This window comes from Bombina bombina, chromosome 4 (genome assembly GCF_027579735.1).
Source record: "Bombina bombina isolate aBomBom1 chromosome 4, aBomBom1.pri, whole genome shotgun sequence".
NCBI lineage: Eukaryota > Metazoa > Chordata > Amphibia > Anura > Bombinatoridae > Bombina > Bombina bombina.
In genome coordinates, this window is record NC_069502.1 from 1,009,469,436 (window position 1) to 1,009,490,067 (window position 20,632).

Sequence of the window (20,632 nt, forward strand, 5' to 3'; positions counted from 1 at the left end):
CCAGTGCCACCACTCATATCTGGTGTAACAGTAGTGTAAATTTTAAAAAAAAAACATCAGTCTGCTAGTGTAATCTAATTGCAGTTGCCTGCCTGTCAGCGTGTGTGCCAGGCTCACAGCGTATACTGTGCCCACTTGCCCAGTGCCACCACTCATATCTGGTGTAACAGTAGTGTAAATTTAAAAAAAAAAACTTTTTTGACTGTGAAACATCAGTCTGCTTGTGTAAACTAATTGCAGTTGCCTGCCTGCCAGCGTGTGTGCCAGGCCCACTTGCCCAGTGCCACCACTCATATCTGGTGTAACAGTAGTGTAAATTTAAAAAAAAAAACACTTTTTGACTGTGAAACATCAGTCTGCTAGTGTAATCTAATTGCAGTTGCCTGCCTGCCAGCGTGTGTGCCAGGCCCACTTGCCCAGTGCCACCACTCATATCTGGTGTAACAGTAGTGTAAATTTTAAAAAAAAAAACATCAGTCTGCTAGTGTAATCTAATTGCAGTTGCCTGCCTGTCAGCGTGTGTGCCAGGCTCACAGCGTATACTGTGCCCACTTTCCCAGTGCCACCACTCATATCTGGTGTAACAGTAGTGTAAATTTAAAAAAAAAACTTTTTTGACTGTGAAACATCAGTCTGCTTGTGTAATCTAATTGCAGTTGTCTGCCTTCCTGCGTGTGTGCCAGGCTCACAGCGTATACTGTGCCCACTTGCCCAGTGCCACCACTCATATCTGGTGTAACAGTAGTGTAAATTTAAAAAAAAAAAAACTTTTTTGACTGTGAAACATCAGTCTGCTTGTGTAAACTAATTGCAGTTGCCTGCCTGCCAGCGTGTGTGCCAGGCCCACTTGCCCAGTGCCACCACTCATATCTGGTGTAACAGTAGTGTAAATTTAAAAAAAAAAACACTTTTTGACTGTGAAACATCAGTCTGCTAGTGTAATCTAATTGCAGTTGCCTGCCTGCCAGCGTGTGTGCCAGGCCCACTTGCCCAGTGCCACCACTCATATCTGGTGTAACAGTAGTGTAAATTTAAAAAAAAAAAAAAATTTTGACTGTGAAACATCAGTCTGCTTGTGTAATCTAATTGCAGATGCCTGCCAGCGTGTGTGCCAGGCCCACTTGCCCAGTGCCACCACTCATATCTGGTGTAACAGTAGTGTAAATTAAAAAAAAAACTTTTTTGACTGTGAAAAATCAGTCTGCTTGTGTAATCTAATTGCAGATGCCTGCCAGCGTGTGTGCCAGGCCCACTTGCCCAGTGCCACCACTCATATCTGGTGTAACAGTAGTGTAAATTTAAAAAAAAAAAACATCAGTCTGCTAGTGTAATCTAATTGCAGTTGCCTGCCTGTCAGCGTGTGTGCCAGGCTCACAGCGTATACTGTGCCCACTTGCCCAGTGCCACCACTCATATCTGGTGTAACAGTAGTGTAAATTTAAAAAAAAAAAAACTTTTTTGACTGTGAAACATCAGTCTGCTTGTGTAATCTAATTGCAGTTGTCTGCCTGCCTGCGTGTGTGCCAGGCTCACAGCGTTTACTGTGCCCACTTGCCCAGTGCCACCACTCATATCTGGTGTATCAGTAGTGTAAATTTAAAAAAAAAAAATGTTGGACTGTGAAACATCAGTCTGCTTTTTTGTGTCAGGCTCACAGCGTATACTGTGCCCACTTGCCCAGTGGCACCACTCATATCTTGTTTAATAGTAGTGTAAGTGTACATTTAGAAAATAAAAACATTTTGGACTGTGAAACATCAGTCTGCTTTTTTGTGTCAGGCTCACAGTGTATACTGTGCCCACTTGCCCAGTGGCACCACTCATACTTGTTTAATAGTAGTGTAAGTGTACATTTAAAAACAAAAAACTTTTTGGACTGTGAAACATCAGTCTGCTTTTTTGTGTCAGGCTCACAGCGTATACTGTGCCCACTTGCCCAGTGCCACCACTCATATCTTGTTTAATAGTAGTGTAAGTGTACATTTAAAAACAAAAAAACTTTTTGGACTGTGAAACATCAGTCTGCTTTTTTGTGTCAGGCTCACAGCGTATACTGTGCCCACTTGCCCAGTGCCACCACTCATATCTTGTTTAATAGTAGTGTAAGTGTACATTTAAAAAAATAAAAACTTTTCGGACTGTGAAACATCAGTCTGCTTTTTTGTGTCAGGCTCACAGCGTATACTGTGCCCACTTGCCCAGTGGCACCACTCATATCTTGTTTAATAGTAGTGTAAGTGTACATTAAAAAAATAAAAACTTTTTGGACTGTGAAACATCAGTCTGCTTTTTTCTGTCAGGCTCACAGCGTATACTGTGCCCACTTGCCCAGTGGCACCACTCATATCTTGTTTAATAGTAGTGTAAGTGTACATTAAAAAAATAAAAACTTTTTGGACTGTGAAACATCAGTCTGCTTTTTTGTGTCAGGCTCACAGCGTATACTGTGCCCGCTTGCCCAGTGCCACCACTCATATCTTGTTTAATAGTAGTGTAAGTGTACATTTAAAAAAAAATGACAGACAGAGGCAGGCCACCCCGCAGGTGCCGTCGTGGTCATGGTGCTGTGATTCCTTTGGCCCTAGAATAATGCCCAGTGTTCAGAGGCCACGTCCCATGAACTCGAAAAGTTCTGAGGAAATAGTTGACTTTTTAACACAGGACACCCAATCTTCTATAGCTTCCACTCCGAACCTTGACGCACCATCCTCCTCCAGCTTATCTTTGGGCACCTCTCAAGTTACCACTCGCCCGCCTGCTGCCACCACCAACACTAGCAACACAGCCACTTCCCTTGATCTGTCAGAGGAGTTTTTTACACATAATTTGGAAGAAATGAGTGATGCGCAACCATCATTGACAGAGGATGTAGATAACAGTGATATGTCTCAGTCAGGCAGCATTACAGACATGGACGTACGGTGTGATGATGATGATGTTGTACCCACTGCTGCTTCCTTTGTTGATTTGTCAGATACAAGTGAAGCGGTTGATGATGACAATGCGTCCGTGGATGTCACGTGGGTGCCCGCTAGAAGAGAAGAAGAACAGGGGGAAAGTTCAGATTGGGAGACAGAGAGGAGGAGGAGGAGATGAGTTGGAATTAGGGGGAGGTCGTCGCAAGGAGCTAGTGGCACAGTCAGACAGCATGCATCGGCAGCCGGGGTCAGCCAGACAGCACGCCAATCAACGCATGCTGTTGCCACCACCAGAATGCCGTCATCGCAGAGCTCAGCAGTGTGGCATTTTTTGTGTGTGTCTGCCTCTGACAACAGCAATGCCATTTGCAACCTGTGCCAAAAGAAACTGAGTCGTAGGAAGTCCAACACCCACCTAGGTACAACTGCTTTGCTAAGGCACATGATCGCACATCACAAACGCCTATGGGATCAACATATGAGTAGAAGCAGCACACAAACTCGCCATACTCCTCCTGGTCCAGCATCTTCAGCCACGTCAACCACTGCTGTCCTCCTTGCCCCCTCTCAACCATCCGCCACTCCGTCTCTCTTCCGGAGCAGTTCCTGCTCATCTGCCCACAGTCAGGTGTCTGTCAAGGACATGTTTGAGTGTAAGAAGCCAATGTCACAAAGTCACCCCCTTGCCCGGCGTCTGACAGCTGGCTTGTCTGAACTCTTAGCCCACCAGCTTTTACCATACAAGCTGGTGGAGTCTGAGGCATTCAAAAAATTTGTAGCTATTGGGACACCGCAGTGGAAGGTACCCGGCCAAAATTTCTTTGCACAAAAGGCAATCCCCAACCTGTACTCGATTGTGCAAAAGGAAGTAATGGCATGTCTGGCACACAGTGTTGGGGCAAGGGTCCATATGACCACTGATAGCTGGTCTGAAAAGCATGGTCAGGGCAGGTATATCACCTACAATGAGCATTGGGTAAACCTGCTGATGGCTGCCAGGCATGGAATGCCTGGCTCTGCAGAGGAGTTGGTGACACCCCCACGACTTGCAGGCAGGCCTGCTGCCACCTCCTCTACTCCTCCTACTCCATTCTCTTCCATAACCTCTTCCTCGGCTGAGTCCTCTTCTGCTGCTGCATCTTGCTCCACATCAATGGCACCCCCCCAGCTCCCCAGGTACTATTCCACATCCCGGATACGACAGTGTCACGCCGTCTTGGGGTTGACTTGCCTGAAAGCAGAGTCACACCGGACCAGCACTCCTGTCCGCCCTGAACGCACAGGTGGATCAGTGGCTGACTCCGCACCAACTGGAGATTGGCAAAGTGGTTTCTGACAGCGGAAGTAATTTGGTGGCGGCATTGAAATTGGGCAAGTTGACACATGTGCCGTGCATGGCACATGTGTGTAATCTGATTGTACAACGCTTTGCGCATAAGTACCCAGGCTTACAGGACGTCCTGAAGCAGGCCAGGAAGGTGTGTGGCCATTTCAGGCGTTCCTACACGGCCATGGCGCACTTTTCCGATATCCAGCGGCGAAACAACATGCCAGTGAGGCGCTTGATTTGCGACAGCCCGACACGTTGGAATTCAACACTCCTAATGTTTGACCACCTGCTCCAACAAGAAAAAGCCGTTAACGAGTATTTTTATGACCGGGGTGCTAGGACAGCCTCTGCGGAGCTGGGAATTTTTTTGCCACGTTACTGGACGCTCATGCGCAATGCCTGTAGGCTCATGCGTCCTTTTGAGGAGTTGACAAACCTAGTCAGTCGCACCGAAGGCACCATCAGCGACATTATACCATTTGTTTTCTTCCTGGAGCGTGCCCTGCGAAGAGTGCTGGATCAGGCCGTAGATGAGCGTGAAGAGGAAGAGGAAGAGTTGTGGTCACCATCACCACCAGAAACAGCCTTATCAGCATCGCTTGCTGGACCAGCGGCAACGCTGGAAGAAGATTGTGAGGAAGAGGAGTCAGAGAAGGAATGTGGCTTTGAGGAGGAGGAAGAAGACCAACCACAACAGGCATCCCAGGGTGCTCGTTGTCATCTATCTGGTACCCATGGTGTTGTACGTGGCTGGGGGAAGAAGATATCTTCAGTGAGATCACTGAGGACGAGGAACGGGACATGAGTAGCTCGGCATCCAACCTTGTGCAAATGGGGTCTTTCATGCTGTCATGCCTGTTGAGTGACCCTCGTATAAAAAAGCTGAAGGAGAACGAACTGTACTGGGTGTCCACGCTACTAGACCCTCGGTATAAGCATAAAGTGCCTGAAATGTTACTGAATTACCGCAAGTCGGAAAGGATGCAACAGTTCCAAAATAAATTTAAAAGTATGCTTTACACAGCGTATAAGGGTGATGTCACAGCACAACGGGAATCTAACAGGGGAAGAGATGAAAGTAATACTCCGACTCCCACGACCACGCCGGCAAGGACAGGACGCTTTACAGACGTGTTGTTGATGGAGGACATGCAGAGCTTTTTAACTCCTATGCATCGCCACAGCCCTTCGGGGTCCACCCTCAGAAAACGACTCGACCGACAGGTAGCAGACTACCTCGCCTTAACTGCAGATCTCGACACTCTGAGGAGCGATGAACCCCTTGACTACTGGGTGTGCAGGCTTGACCTGTGGCCTGAGCTATCCCAATTTGCGATTCTGGCCTGCCCTGCTTCAAGTGTACTGTCAGAAAGGACCTTCAGTGCAGCAGGAGGTATTGTCACTGAGAAGAGAAGTCGCCTAGGTCAAAAAAGTCTAGATTACCTCACCTTTATTAAGATTAATGAGGGATGGATCCCGAAGGGACTGACATTGGGCGATACATTCAAGTAAAAAAGGCCTGATGAGATGAGCTGCCTTGGGCTAAAAATGGTCCACACGCTGCTGTATTTTATCTTCGAATGCTGGATGACTTGCATGACTTATCCGCCACCAACTAGGGTTCAAGCCGCAATGTTTTAGGGCACTTTCTGCCTGGGAAACAAACAGCAGCGGCTGCAACAATACCTAATTTTTCAGGCATGTGTACATGCCAAATTTTTCTGGCCTCTGGTGCTGCACTGTGGCTTCAAAAACCATACAAAAAAAAAGGCACGTAACAGGGATTAAACTGATAGGAATAGTACTACTTAACACACATAACTCCTATCTGGTGGCACATTAGATTGCACGCGCAGTGCCCCAAATTTGAAGTAGGAGGACCGACCAAGCATCTTTTTCCATCTCCCGGTTCCTAAAATCCATGCCATATACACGTCCCCTGGCGCCGCAACTGCCTCTGGGAACCTTACCATGGGTCACAGGCCGCACGTCTTGTAATTCTCTGTCTGGGAAATTATCTATCTATCAAATCTATCTATTTATCTATCTAACATATGTATCTATCTATCTATCAAATCTATCTATCTTGTGGCCGGACTGTTATATGACATCCACTTGTGTTTCGTCCAAATGTCCGTCGGCCAAATGTCCGTCGGCCAAATGTCTGTCTGCCAAATGTCCGTCGGCTAAAAGTCCGGCCACAATTGCACGCGCAGTGCCCCAAATTTGAAGTAGGAGGACCGACCAAGCATCTTTTTCCATCTCCCGGTTCCTAAAATCTATGCCATGTACACGTCCCCTGATAGGGGACGTAACAGGGATTAAACTGATAGGAATAGTACTACTTGACACACCTTATAATAACGCAGAGAGAGGCAACGCAGAGAGAGGAGTCTGAAGAAGAGGAGTCAGAGGAGGAAGGTGGCTTTGAGGAGGTGGAAGAACAAACACAGCAGGCGTCCCAGGGGGCTTGTTGTCACCTTTTGGGACCCTTGGTGTTGTACGTGGCTGGGTGGAGGAAGAGACCATCAGTGAGGACAAGGAACGGGACATGGCTAGCTTGGTATCCAACCATGTGCAAATGGGGAGTTTGCGGTTGTGCAAATGGACTGTTTTCGGTTGTTTGCGGTGCGTTAAACGTGGAGTTTGGTCTGTCACTGTGAAGCGGGCGTAACCCTTACACTACCTGATCGATACAACATCAGACCTGATGTTTTAAAGCACGTTATTCAAAACAATTTAGGAATGTTAGGTGATTTATGCCCTTTATGGATTAAAACCAGACTCTGCATCAACTATGTAATTTTCCGTGGGAGTTTTGCCATGGATCCCCCTCCGGCATGCCACAGTCCAGTTGTTAGTACCCTTGAAACAACTTTTCCATCACTATTGTGGCCAGAAAGAGTCCCTGTGGGTTTTAAAGTTTGCCTGCCTATTGAAGTCAATGGCGGTTCGCCCGGTTCGCCCGTTCGCAAACATTTGCGGACGTTCGCGTTCGCCGTTTGTGAACAGAAAATTTAAAGTTTGCGACATCACTAATTAAAATACATTAAACTACATATTAAGTATCTGATTCTCCAGAAATTGTTGGCAAAATAGGTGACTGCACACTATTATAAAAGCAGCTATGCACTTTAAACTAGTAATACCATGTGTACTAATTATTTAAGCTTTGCTAGTGCCCAGAAGATCACAAAATAGTAACCAAGAAAAGAAATACTGAAGCCTCTGTAATATGTTAGACTTATAAACCATGCACAAAAGAGTAAATAGGAATATTATGAACTACATAATATACAAAACATATGCAAAACCAAATAATTTAAAGAATACTGGAGATAAGTGTCCACACCTAACCACATACACAGATTGGAACAGCCAATAGGATTTTAGCAGCTCTGTGTAACACCGTCCGTTATAAACCATCCGATTTAAGGGGAGATTCAATGGTTAAAAGTAATAGGTAAATATTACCGTTTACAAAAGTCCCTCGGAGCCCGCTTTCCTGCTCAGTTCACACAGCAGTGAAAGTATGGATGCCTCCTGGGGACAAAAAGTCTCTTAGACTACTATAAAATAAGAAAATCCAATATAAAGGAAGACATCTAGCTGTGAGTATATAGTATAACCTCCAGCAATAAAGATAAACCGTATATGGATCTGTATACATAACATGTATTTAGCTTATCAGGAGGCAAGATATGTGAATAAACTAGGCTATTTATAATGCAAACTAAAAGTATATAGAGAAGAGCAATGAAGGTCTGGCAGCACATAGTAGTAATAAAATTTAAGGTTTTATTTTGCAATACTTCAAGCATACAGGTACATCATAGACTGAACGTCTGATGTGTTTCACGCCCCCTAGTGGCGTTTCATCAGAGACAATAGGTGTTCTAACCACAGCCTTCTTATAGGCAGGCCGTGGACAGGTACATATTTTAACCCTTCAATGTCACAATCATTACACACATTAAACATTAAAAGGATGCTTAATCATAAAATATGCTACAGTTTACACTGTCTTAAGCTCTCATGTTGGAAGGAATAAATATTTATGAAATGTTTACTCTATATAATTATACAATTCATATTTCTTTAAACGGTTGAGTCATGTCATCATAATTGCATTACCACTGATACATGGAAAATATATAAGGATATGTATATATGCATACACTTCTGACCCTCAAATACATATACTTGTCAAAATGTGTTAAACAATAAATATATGTATACATATGTATATATATAACCAGGTATTCTATTATCTGCTGGATCTTATTTTAGCTTAATGGTTAACACAATTTCACCTATACAGGAAGTATTAATAGTATTCAGTATTAATAGATTTCAACTATTTCTATATGTATCTTTAATAGTTATACAAAGTAGCTAATATCCCATTCCAGGTTAAGACCATTAGGAATTCTAGTCTTCAACTGGTAAATACAGTATAGCTCTTTTTTATCCAAAATCTTATACTTATTGGTTGGTATACTCTGTTGTAAATACAATAGTACCATCATTAAATTGCACAGGATTTGCTTTCTCATTTCTGTTTCTTATTTTTAACTTACTAATTTCTAACTTGGTCTTCTCCAATTTCTTTGGATCATATCCCCTTGCTGTTAATCTTTTTGTTAATTCATCAGCCTGTTGGTGATATATTGCCTCATCTTCAGTATTTCTTCTCAATCTGATGTATTGGCCTCTTGGAATAGCATGAACCAAATGGGGGGGATGGCAAGAGCTTGCATGTAGGATGGTGTTTCCTGCAGTACTTTTGCGGAAAATTTTAGACACAATCCTTCTCTTTTCCACATTCCCCTCCAGGGTTATATCCAAAAAGTCAATACATTTATGATCATATCCTCCCACAAATTTCAAAAATAATTCATTGTTATTCAGAAAGGTACAAAACCTTTCAAATCCAATGTCATCCAAGTGTTCATCAACGATAATAATCAGATCGTCAATGAATCTTCTGTAATAAAGTATTTTTTAAGTATGTGCTTTAAATACATAATTGTATAAATACTTTATTTCCCAGAAGCCAACATACAAATTGGCGAAGCAAGGGGCAAATTTTGCCCCCATTGCTGTGCCGCAACATTGCAGATAATATCTGCCATCAAAAACTAGGAAATTGTGGGTAAGGACAAATTCCAAGATTGTACAACTATACACCTTAATGTTATCCTCATATGCAGAGAATTTATCAAGGTCCCTTTAAGAGGGGGCAATAAGTATAAGATTTTGGATAAAAAAGAGCTATACTGGATTTACCAGTTGAAGACTAGAATTCCTAATGGTCTTAACCTGGAATGGGATATTAGCTACTTTGTATAACTATTAAAGATACATATAGAAATAGTTGAAATCTATTAATACTGAATCCTATTAATACTTCCTGTATAGGTGAAATTGTGTTAACCATTAAGCTAAAATAAGATCCAGCAGATAATAGAATGCCTGGTTATATATATACATATGTATATATATATATTTATTGTTTAACACATTTTGACAAGTATATGTATTTGAGGGTCAGAAGTGTATGCATATATACATATCCTTATATATTTTCCATGTATCAGTGGTAATGCAATTATGATGACATGACTCAACCGTCTAAAGAAATATGAATTGTATTACATTTTTATGTTTACTTAGCCAGTTGTAATAGGCATATTCACAAATGTTTGTAATAATTATATAGAGTAAACATTTCATAAATATTTATTCCTTCCTTGATAAGGGCAACATGAGAGCTTAAGACAGTGTAAACTGTAGCATATTTTATGATTAAGCATCCTTTTAATGTTTAATGTGTGTAATGATTGTGACATTGAAGGGTTAAAATATGTACTTGTCCACGGCCTGCCTATAAGAAGGCTGTGGTTAGAACACCTGTTGTCTCTGATGAAACGCCACTAGGGGGCGTGAAACGCATCAGACGTTCAGTCTATGATGTACCTGTATGCCTGAAGTATTGCAAAATAAAGCATTACATTTTATTACTACTATGTGCTGCCAGACCTTCATTGCTCTTCTGGATATTGTTGGCAAGTGATCCGCTGCCTTTTCGGCCATTGCACCCTATCACCGCAAGCATCAGTGTGCGAAGCTGGATACGGAAGCGTCAGTGACGTCATCCATAGGAGCCTGCACTCGGAGAACGGCATGTGAGCTGGAAGCGGCCTCTCCTGTTATTTGGTGCGCCTGTTGTGGATTCATTCTGAGGCTTGACTCACTCCCTGGACCCACTATACCGTTCCTCCACAGGGGATCTCAGAGGAAAGAAATATTGATATTGGAACACAGCTGAGAGGTAATCCCTTTGTCTTTTTTCTTCCGTGTATGGAATACAATTGCGTGATTGAGGAATTAATTATCAAGTGAAAGAGCTAGTGGTCGGAACGGCCTGTATGCCTGCTTGTAACCTTTGTCTCAAAGCTATTTGATAACGCTATTGTAACAAAACAACACTAGGAAGAATTAGTGTGTTAATGGGAGAACCTGTGATTTGATATAAGTTGTGTATATGTATACATAAGATGATGAGGATTAAGGATAAAGACTGCAGCTCAAATACAGCAGTGAAAACTTACTTATACGTTTACTGATAACGAGTATTAAGGATTTATTATCACATTGTGTAGCACACGCTTGCTTGGTGATTTGGTATATAGTAGTAATTGCATTGATATATGTAAAAGGGCACGGTACAATCATGGAAATGGATAATACAGTTTTGTCTAGCTCTCTGTATAACACTGAATCAAGGAAGGAACTTGTTTCTTCAGCTGATAAGCATGAAGGATTTAGTCCCTGTATGGAGTCACAGTTTAAAGCTCTGGTAAAGCTGTTGGTGACTGATCTACGATTAACCTGGGATATAGAAGCCTTTGAGCACTACGTGGAGCTCTGTAGGATCCCACAGGGATTGAGGCTCAATAAATTTCCTACCTTTGAGGTAGAGAATCCGGATATAGTACAAGAGTGGAATGATGCACTCACTGAGTGCTCATTGAAACTAATAAACATCTTAATAAAATGCAAAGTGCATAAAAGAGTGAATTTGAAGGAGAGGATGTTGGAAATTGAAAAAGAACTTTTAAAATTTGAAGAACATGAAGATTTTTTAGAACAAAAGAAACAGATGAAGGAGAGTGTTGACAAGCTAGATACCATCTTGGCTGAACGCAAGGGAGAGAAATTTCATCGTGACAGACTGGACTATGAGACCAATAAAGTGTGTATTTGGCCACAGCCCCAAAAGAATGCTTGGAAGTCCTTCTCTGGTAAAGGAAGAAGATGGAATAATAAGAATAATAAAAACAAGGCCAAGAAGGATGAGAATAAAAATCCAAAGCCTATATTGAAAAACAAGCAATCAAAGAAAGTGGTTTTCTCTTCAACAGAAGCTGAGTCTTCAGACCAGGAATCAGTAGATTCAGTTGAATCTCTATCTCCCTCCACTTCCTCTCCCTCTTCTGTCTCTTCCTCTATTTCCTCCTCTATTTCTTCCCATTCTCTGCAGGTGAACAGCAATGAAGATATGGAGAGCGAAGGGCCATCTACAAGGGCCAAAGAGTCAAGAAAAGAGCGTAACAGAGAGTCCAAAAAGGAATCCAAAGTCCCTTTAGACGGGTCAGGAGATCCAAAGGCAAAAAGAAAAAAGAAATGAGACAACAATGTTTAGGACAATTAGACCTAAATGTTATCAATCTATCCTCATATGTTCTTAATAGAGATCAAATAAGTTTGCTTAGCAGAGGGTTAGGATTTGCTCCTACTAGAGATTTCTCTCCTTTCAACACATTATTAGATATCAATAGGTTCATACGCAAGTTAACACTAAAGAGGTTTTTTGCTTTACAACCTAATGCTGACATTAACAGTGATATGAGACCTATTGATATCAATAAAACATCATATATACAAGATGTTTCTTTTCAAGATGCTTGTACATTAAGCACAATGATAGATTTGCAAACAGGTCATCATGACACACTGTGTGAACATGCCATACCACAAGGGCCTAAGAAATATGGTTCAGACTTCTACCCCATACAATTTAGACCAGCTATTAACATGATCCAAAAAACAGTAGAAAGGGATATTCTAAATTTATCTTTAAATAAAAAACCAGTTAGAAGTAATCTAAAGAAAACTGAGAAATTGGCGTTGGAATCACTCAAAAGTAATCAAGAAATTGTAATCAGAAACTCCGATAAGGGAGGCAACATTGTTGTTTTAAATAAAAAAGATTACTTTGATGAAGCCCTTCGCCAATTGAATGATACAACCACTTATACTTTACTCAGTGGAAATTCCACATATATCTTTAAGAGAGAATTGCTGTCATTGCTTGATGATGGTGTTCATTTAGGGTTATTCAGACAGGAGGACATTGAGTTGCTTGTTCCAGAGTTTTCAATAGTGCCATTATTTTACTATTTGCCCAAGGTCCATAAAAATCCTTTACGACCACCGGGAAGGCCTATTGTGTCTGGCATTGGGTCATTACTTGAGCCCCTCTCAGAGTAGTTGGACCAAATATTGCAGCCAATAGTGAAAAGCTTATTTAGCTACTTGAGAGATTCTGCACATTTGCTTGAGAGCTTGAAATGTTTTGAGTGGAAGGATGAACATTCATGGTTAGTAGTAGATATAGTATCATTGTATACTGTTATCCCACATACATCAGGGATTATGGCTGTGAGATATTTCCTTGATAAATTCTCTGCATATGAGGATAACATTAAGGTGTATATTTGTGCAATCTTGGAATTTGTCCTTACCCGCAATTTCCTAGTTTTTGATGGCAGATATTTTCTGCAATGTTGCGGCACGGCAATGGGGGCAAAATTTGCCCCTTGCTTCGCCAATTTGTATGTTGGCTTCTGGGAAATAAAGTATTTATACAATGATGTATTTAAAGCACATACTGAAAAAATACTTTATTACAGAAGATTCATTGACGATCTGATTATGATCGTTGATGAACATTTGGATGACATTGGAGTTGAAAGGTTTTGTACCTTTCTGAATAACAATGAATTATTTTTGAAATTTGTGGGAGGATATGATCATAAATGTATTGACTTTTTGGATATAACCCTGGAGGGGAATGTGGAAAAGAGAAGGATTGTGTCTAAAACTTTCCACAAAAGTACTGCAGGAAACACCATCCTACATGCAAGCTCTTGCCATCCCCCCATTTGGTTTGTGCTATTCCAAGAGGCCAATTCATCAGATTGAGAAGAAATACTGAAGATGAGGCAATATATCACCAACAGGCTGATGAATTAACAAAAAGATTAACAGCAAGGGGATATGATCCAAAGAAATTAGAGAAGACCAAGTTAGAAATTAGTAAGTTAAAAATAAGAAACAGAAATGAGAAAGCACATCCTGTGCAATTTAATGATGGTACTATTGTATTTACAGCAGAGTATACCAACCAATTTCCTGATATAGTCAAAATATTGAAGAGACATATGCCTATATTGGGAGGGAATTGAATACTGCAGAATTATACATCAGGTTGCAGATTTGTATCCAAGAAACCAGTAACATTGGCGGCTCAGCTGGCTCCCAGTTTGGTTCCGAATATGAGGGCTAACAGGAAGAGGAGGAGATAACTGGTTGAGAAAGATAGGGTGCTTTAAATGTGGAGCAAGAACATGTCTAACTTGTCATTTGATTGATGGGACAAATATTTTCAAATCCTCGGTGGATGACAATGTATATCCTATAACCTTCTATGCAAACTGCAAGTCTACGTTCGCTGTCTACTTATTGGAGTGCAGTTTGTGCAAGATCCAATATGTTGGTAAAACGACCAGAGAGGTCAATGTGAGGGTTAGGGAACATGTCAATGATGTGAAAAATTACTGCAAGGATTCTACTGTAGCTAGGCATTTTAATCTTATACATTTTACCAATGAAAGTAAGTTCAAGGTAAAAATTATTGATGTAGCAAAGGTCCCTTTAAGAGGGGGCAATAAGTATAAGATTTTGGATAAAAAAAGAGCTATACTGGATTTACCAGTTGAAGACTAGAATTCCTAATGGTCTTAACCTGGAATGGGATATTAGCTACTTTGTATAACTATTAAAGATACATATAGAAATAGTTGAAATCTATTAATACTGAATCCTATTAATACTTCCTGTATAGGTGAAATTGTGTTAACCATTAAGCTAAAATAAGATCCAGCAGATAATAGAATGCCTGGTTATATATATACATATGTATACATATATTTATTGTTTAACACATTTTGACAAGTATATGTATTTGAGGGTCAGAAGTGTATGCATATATACATATCCTTATATATTTTCCATGTATCAGTGGTAATGCAATTATGATGACATGACTCAACCATTTAAAGAAATATGAATTGTATTACATTGTTATGTTTACTTAGCCAGCTGTAATAGGCATATTCACAAATTTTTGTAATAATTATATAGAGTAAACATTTCATAAATATTTATTCCTTCCTTGATAAGGGCAACATGAGAGCTTAAGATAGTGTAAACTGTAGAATATTTTATGATTAAGCATCCTTTTAATGTTTAATGTGTGTAATGATTGTGACATTGAAGGGTTAAAATATGTACCTGTCCACGGCCTGCCTATAAGAAGGCTGTGGTTAGAACACCTATTGTCTCTGATGAAACGCCACTAGGGGGGGTGAAACGCGTCAGACGTTCAGTCTATGATGTACCTGTATGCCTGAAGTATTGCAAAATAAAGCCTTAAATTTTATTACTACTATGTGCTGCCAGACCTTCATTGCTCTTCTGGATATTGTTGGCAAGTGATCCGCAGCCTTTTCGGGCATTGCACCCTATCACCGCAAGCATCAGTGTGCGAAGCTGGATACGGAAGCGTCAGTGATGTCATCCATAGGAGCCTGCACCCGGAGAACGGCGTGTGAGCTGGAAGCGGCCTTATTTCTAAGTGGTAGTTCTAAATAATAAAGAAGCCAAAATAAAGTATGACACTTCACCTAAACACCCCAGTCATCTTATCCCACTCCGGCACTTTGCTTAGCACAAGAACAACGCTGCAGTCCAAGATATAGGGGATTATTCATCATATTGCTGGGGAAGTTGTCTGAAGATTGAAAGGTCTTACCCAAATCACAAATTTTAAGATCAAGACTCACATCCATGCCTCCATCATGACGAAGCAACATAATCTCAGACCGCTGCTTCAGTTCACACATGCCGCAATCCTATTGATGAGCTAACTCCCGGGATTGAGATGGGCGCAAACCCCACCCCGGGGGGGCTTGCTGGGTATTCGAGTACCAGAGAGGTCAAATATGTTACAGAATATGTTCCCTTGAGTGAGCTGGATATCGTTGGGGTATTGATTCCAGTTGTGATGAATGAGAAAGCGTCTCCGCTTCCACTATGTTCACATATTGGAGTAAAGATAGTAGAAAGAAAAGGGCAATTAAAAGTGACTTTGCATTGCAGTCTATGGGAACTGTGTGTTACTATATATGTATGTGCTTATATACATACACATGTATATACACATCTTAGCACATAAATATATATGTATATATTCATATATATATATATTTAAAAAAGATGCTCATCGTTGAGCTACTTACCCCTTTGCTTGCAAGGTTCTGATGCCGTCCCTGACGCCATCAGAAAGAGGCTCCCATAGGAGTCTATAGAAGCGCAAGCTCATGTTCGCATTGCTTTTTACTTGTAATACCAGCGCACATAATTGTGCGTTGGTATTACAACGTGGGACGCTAATATTGCTTGCAAGCAAGCGATATTTAGCACTCCACTTGTAATCTAGCCCTTTATTTTTGTACCTTAGAATAAGTTTGTGTATGGTGATTCTTTAAATGTGTAATATAACTAAACAAAAACAATTATCAGAAAGATTCATTGCATAAATAATAGTTTAGAGATCATCATATAAATCAAATACATACGATTTAGTAAATTATTGTGCTGACCTTTAAATTTTAATGAATGAAACATAAAATAAAATAGTGAAAATCCATAGCAACAGATATTTGTTTTAATTTGTATAAAATTCATATTTTTTATAATAATGTTTGCCTTCTCGCATTTTATTTGCAAATGGACATAGCAGATCTCTGTCTTCAGGTGACTGAAAACTGCCAGAGACAATATCATTGTCAATCATGATCTCCCCTGTTGACCTAAGATGTAATGCACTATAGCACAGTGATGGCAAACCTTGGCACTCCAGATGTTTCAGAACTACATTTCCCATGATGCTCGACTGGACTTGAGTGCCTAAGCATCATGGGAAATGTAGTTCTAAAACATGAGTGCCAAGGTTCACCATCACTGCTATAGCAGCTTATATAGACAAAGGAAACAGATGTCAACCAACAACTTTCCACTATTTTTAAATCTCTCGTTTTGGAGACGATAACATGGTGTGATAAATTCATGAGATATCTAAGTTTTTATTTGATTGCAATGGGTTTTGATTTAAAAAAAATAAAAGTAAGATGCGAAATGTGGTTCTTTTGCAGGGATTGTCCCTAATGTTAGAATAAAAAGTTGCATATCAGAGGCTACCAATAAATGTATAATACTTGATTTTCCTCTTATTCACAAAACCATCATGTACAATAGCAAAATCAACAACCAATGTATATGTATAAAGTGAGTGATGGAATACTTTTGAAGATATTTGATAGATTGAGGAAACACATTCAGCCACCATGCTTATCTCAACATTGAGATGAGCTCGTAGAATGCCCTCCACAATACTATAAAGTAGTAATTAGAGCAGTGAAGGGACATTAAATTAATTTTGTTACTGATGATGTTATTGGAAATACATTTACAGGAAAGGTGGTTTTCTGGTGGGAGGAGTTTTTCAGTGTGAACACGCTGTGTCTGCGTCGGTAGCCGAAGGTCGGACAGCTCAACACTACTCTCTCCTATTGCCTATCTCCCGTTGTCGGTGCGTCTAGCATCCTAGGGAGTCGGGCTAGTGCTATCTAAGCCCAGGCAGGAAACTCACAAAAGACTTAGTATCGGCTTTTATGTCAGAGCCGCAACTTCGTTCCACTGCTGGGGTCCGGTAACCTGAATATCCTGACGAGGGGTTCCTATTGACTTGGTTCGCTGCCGCCTGCATAATATGTCTCTACCATACGAGACAGTTTACCCCTTTAAAAACGTGCACAAGCAGCAGTACAGCATCTTGTAAGGTTGGTGGGGGACAGTGAAAGAGCCTTACCTTCATAAGACAAACCCTGAGGACCAGCCGTACCCGTTGTGGGGTAGTGTTACCCCCTAGGGTACTTCCAGGGTGATAACCTCTCCGGAATTACTGCAAGTAATAAAAGTCAAGCTACCGGCAGCTTGCTGTTTGGGGACGTAACAGCTGAAGATTCTTGGCCAATCTGAAAACGGAGCATTGTGCGAGCCCCCCCACCAACCCAATAGGAAACGGAGGTGTGCCAGGAAGCAGACAACACTCACCATTCTCGCATGAGCTCACACAGATACTGTTCAGCTTGAAGAGGGGAGCAGTTTGCTGACTGTGAATTGTTAGGAGAGCTTTAGAATAACTCCCTTAGGACTGAGCTAACGGACTGGGCGACATATATGTGAGTTACAAACATTTTAACATTCTATCTACTAATTTCTGTGTGGGTATTAATACTCAGCTATTGCAGTGGGTGGAAGGACTGATAATTCACCTTCACAAGAAAAGGAGGATCTTCTGTTTGTAAATACAGCAAACGGCTGTTCACTAGGACTGCCTAGAAGGGGAAAAAAAAAGAAAGTAATTGGATACATCTTGTATTATATTTTTCTCCCTGAGAACATTACACAGGACGCTCTCAATCAGGCCTGAAGTGTACAGCCTGAGCCTAAAATTTCCCTGGTCGCTATTCCTTTGGGAAAAGAAGGGGGAAAGGAAAAAAAAGTATATTTATTTGTGACTTTGGTGATTCTTTGTCAAAATTTTCTCTTTTCTTCTTGTTTCCATAATAGAAATATTTTTCCCATCTTTGTAAAAAAGGAAATGGTGTAAGTACTCTATAGTATGTAACAGAAAAAAGCCAAGAAACTGGACGTTTTTTGTTTTGTTATCAGATTTAGGTAACTTTCATCTTTGCAGAGTTCCCTTCTATTCCCGTTTGTAAACGTGGGTACTATAAGGATAAGATTATGCTGACCCATTAAATAGCCCACACAAGTAGTCTATACAAATAGGTAATGCTAGTGGTCTTTGGCATTTTTTGTATGAAGGAGATTCTTAGTTATATGTCCTTTTAACACTATTGATTCCTTCTATCTCACTATAAAGAATCTGGTTGATAGTTGGTGACCACGATAAAGAAAGGGAAAAGCTTCCCCTCATATGTGATCTGTTTAAATATTTCTTCTTCTAAAGGAGACCAGGCTCTTTAGGAACGTAGATAATTTTATTGCAAGACATTTCTAAGAAACTACAATAGATATAACATTGACCAACTTTATACGCTATAAGTAGCCTGTTTTTTTTTCTACATTATCTGGGGAATTTACCTGTATTATATGTTCCCGCTTTCTAGATATCTATCTAACTGGTTATTAGACTTTGGAAAAGTTTATCTGTCTTAGAGATTGCAGGCCCTATTTGTTTTTCACTGTTGGATTTTTTATTTTCTGCACTGGGTAATAAAGAAAGGTAAAAGAGGGAAAAAAATAAAACGAAAGGAAGAAATACCAAAGAGACACATAAGTAAAGGATAAGATACAAGGTACACGCACCTATAAGAAAGGAGCAGTAGGAGTCAATACACACACTTAATATATTTTTTTATTTATTTAAGCTATATATCTTTTTTTTTTTTTTTTTTTTTTTTTACACGTCCACTTCCCAGGCTTTCCCTGGCACTATATGTGGGGTAAGGGGTGTTTTTTTTTTTTTTTTTCTCACTCACGTTTTGAATGGAAAAAATTATCATGCAGGGGAAATCTAATTCTCCTAAAATGCCTGTGAAAACGAAAGATAAGAAAAATAAGACAATCGACACCAGTTTAGATAGTACAATGGAACCTAGCAGGTCCCCATTTGATTCACAAGCCCTTATAGCTAAAATATCAGAAGTATTTTCACCGCAATTTGAAGCTATTAAAAAAGAGCTGGGCTCAATTGCGGTTGAAATTGGCTCATTGTCAGTTGAAGTAAGACAGTTCTCCGCAAGGTTAACTGAAGCAGAGGCCAGGATCTCTGATATAGAAGATCAGACGCATATCCAGGCTGATACTTTACGAAAACAAGAATCCAAAATTAAAAATATGAAGTTACGCCTGGAGGATCTTGAGGATCGCTCCAGGCGCAACAATATTAGATTAGTAGGGCTTCCCGAACAGTCAGAATTTGAGGATTTAATAAAATTTACGTCCACTACACTACCCCTCTCTCTTGGTATGCCATCCTACTTGCTACCACTCACGATTGAGCATGCACATAGATTGGGCCCTAAGAAGTCATCCTTAGATGGAGTCACAAGGAGTAGGGTCTGTCTATTCAAACTTCTTAAATTTCAAGATAAAGTTGATTTATTGAAACTGTTTAAAAAATCTGATCCTCCAGTATTTGGAGGCAGTAGGATACTATTGTTCCAGGACTTCTCTTTTGAGACCTCATCTAAAAGAAGACTCATGGCCCCCCATTGCACACAATTAATAAATAAGGGGTTAAAGGCTCGTATGGTTTACCCCACCAGAATTATAGTTGAGGATCTCTCTGGTACTAGGCATGTATTCGATGAGGTTACAGAAGTTAAAAAATACATTGAGAGCAGTTAATCGTAGAAATGTTACCAACTAGAGTCTGTAACGTTATTAGCAATGTTGAAGACTATACTCTCAATGCTAGACATGCGTAGCGAAGTTGTTATTTTTTTTAATTGTTTTTTATGGCTGTGTTGTCTGTGTGTGTTTTTTTTCCTTCTCTCTTTTTTTTTTTTTTTTTTTTTTCCTCTCTCTCCTTGCCGTCGCCGCCGCTTTCCTCTTCCCCGGTTCCGTGCCCCCGGCTCGCCCCGAATGGACTGCCCCCTACAAATTGCTTAATCAGTTAATTAATTTGAATCAGGATGGTGGAAGGAATTAAGGTTTTATCCTGGAACATAAGAGGGATATCCTCCCCTATTAAACGCAAGTTGGTCATTAAGACCCTAGCAAGATATAATCCTGATGTTGTTCTCCTTCAGGAGACTTATCTTAATGAATATGAAGCTGCTAAATTGAAGATAAAATGGGTAGGGGAAGTAGTCTCTACGACTGGTCCATCTAGAAAATGTGGAGTTGCTATCCTTTTTCATAAAGAGTTGGAATATAAGAT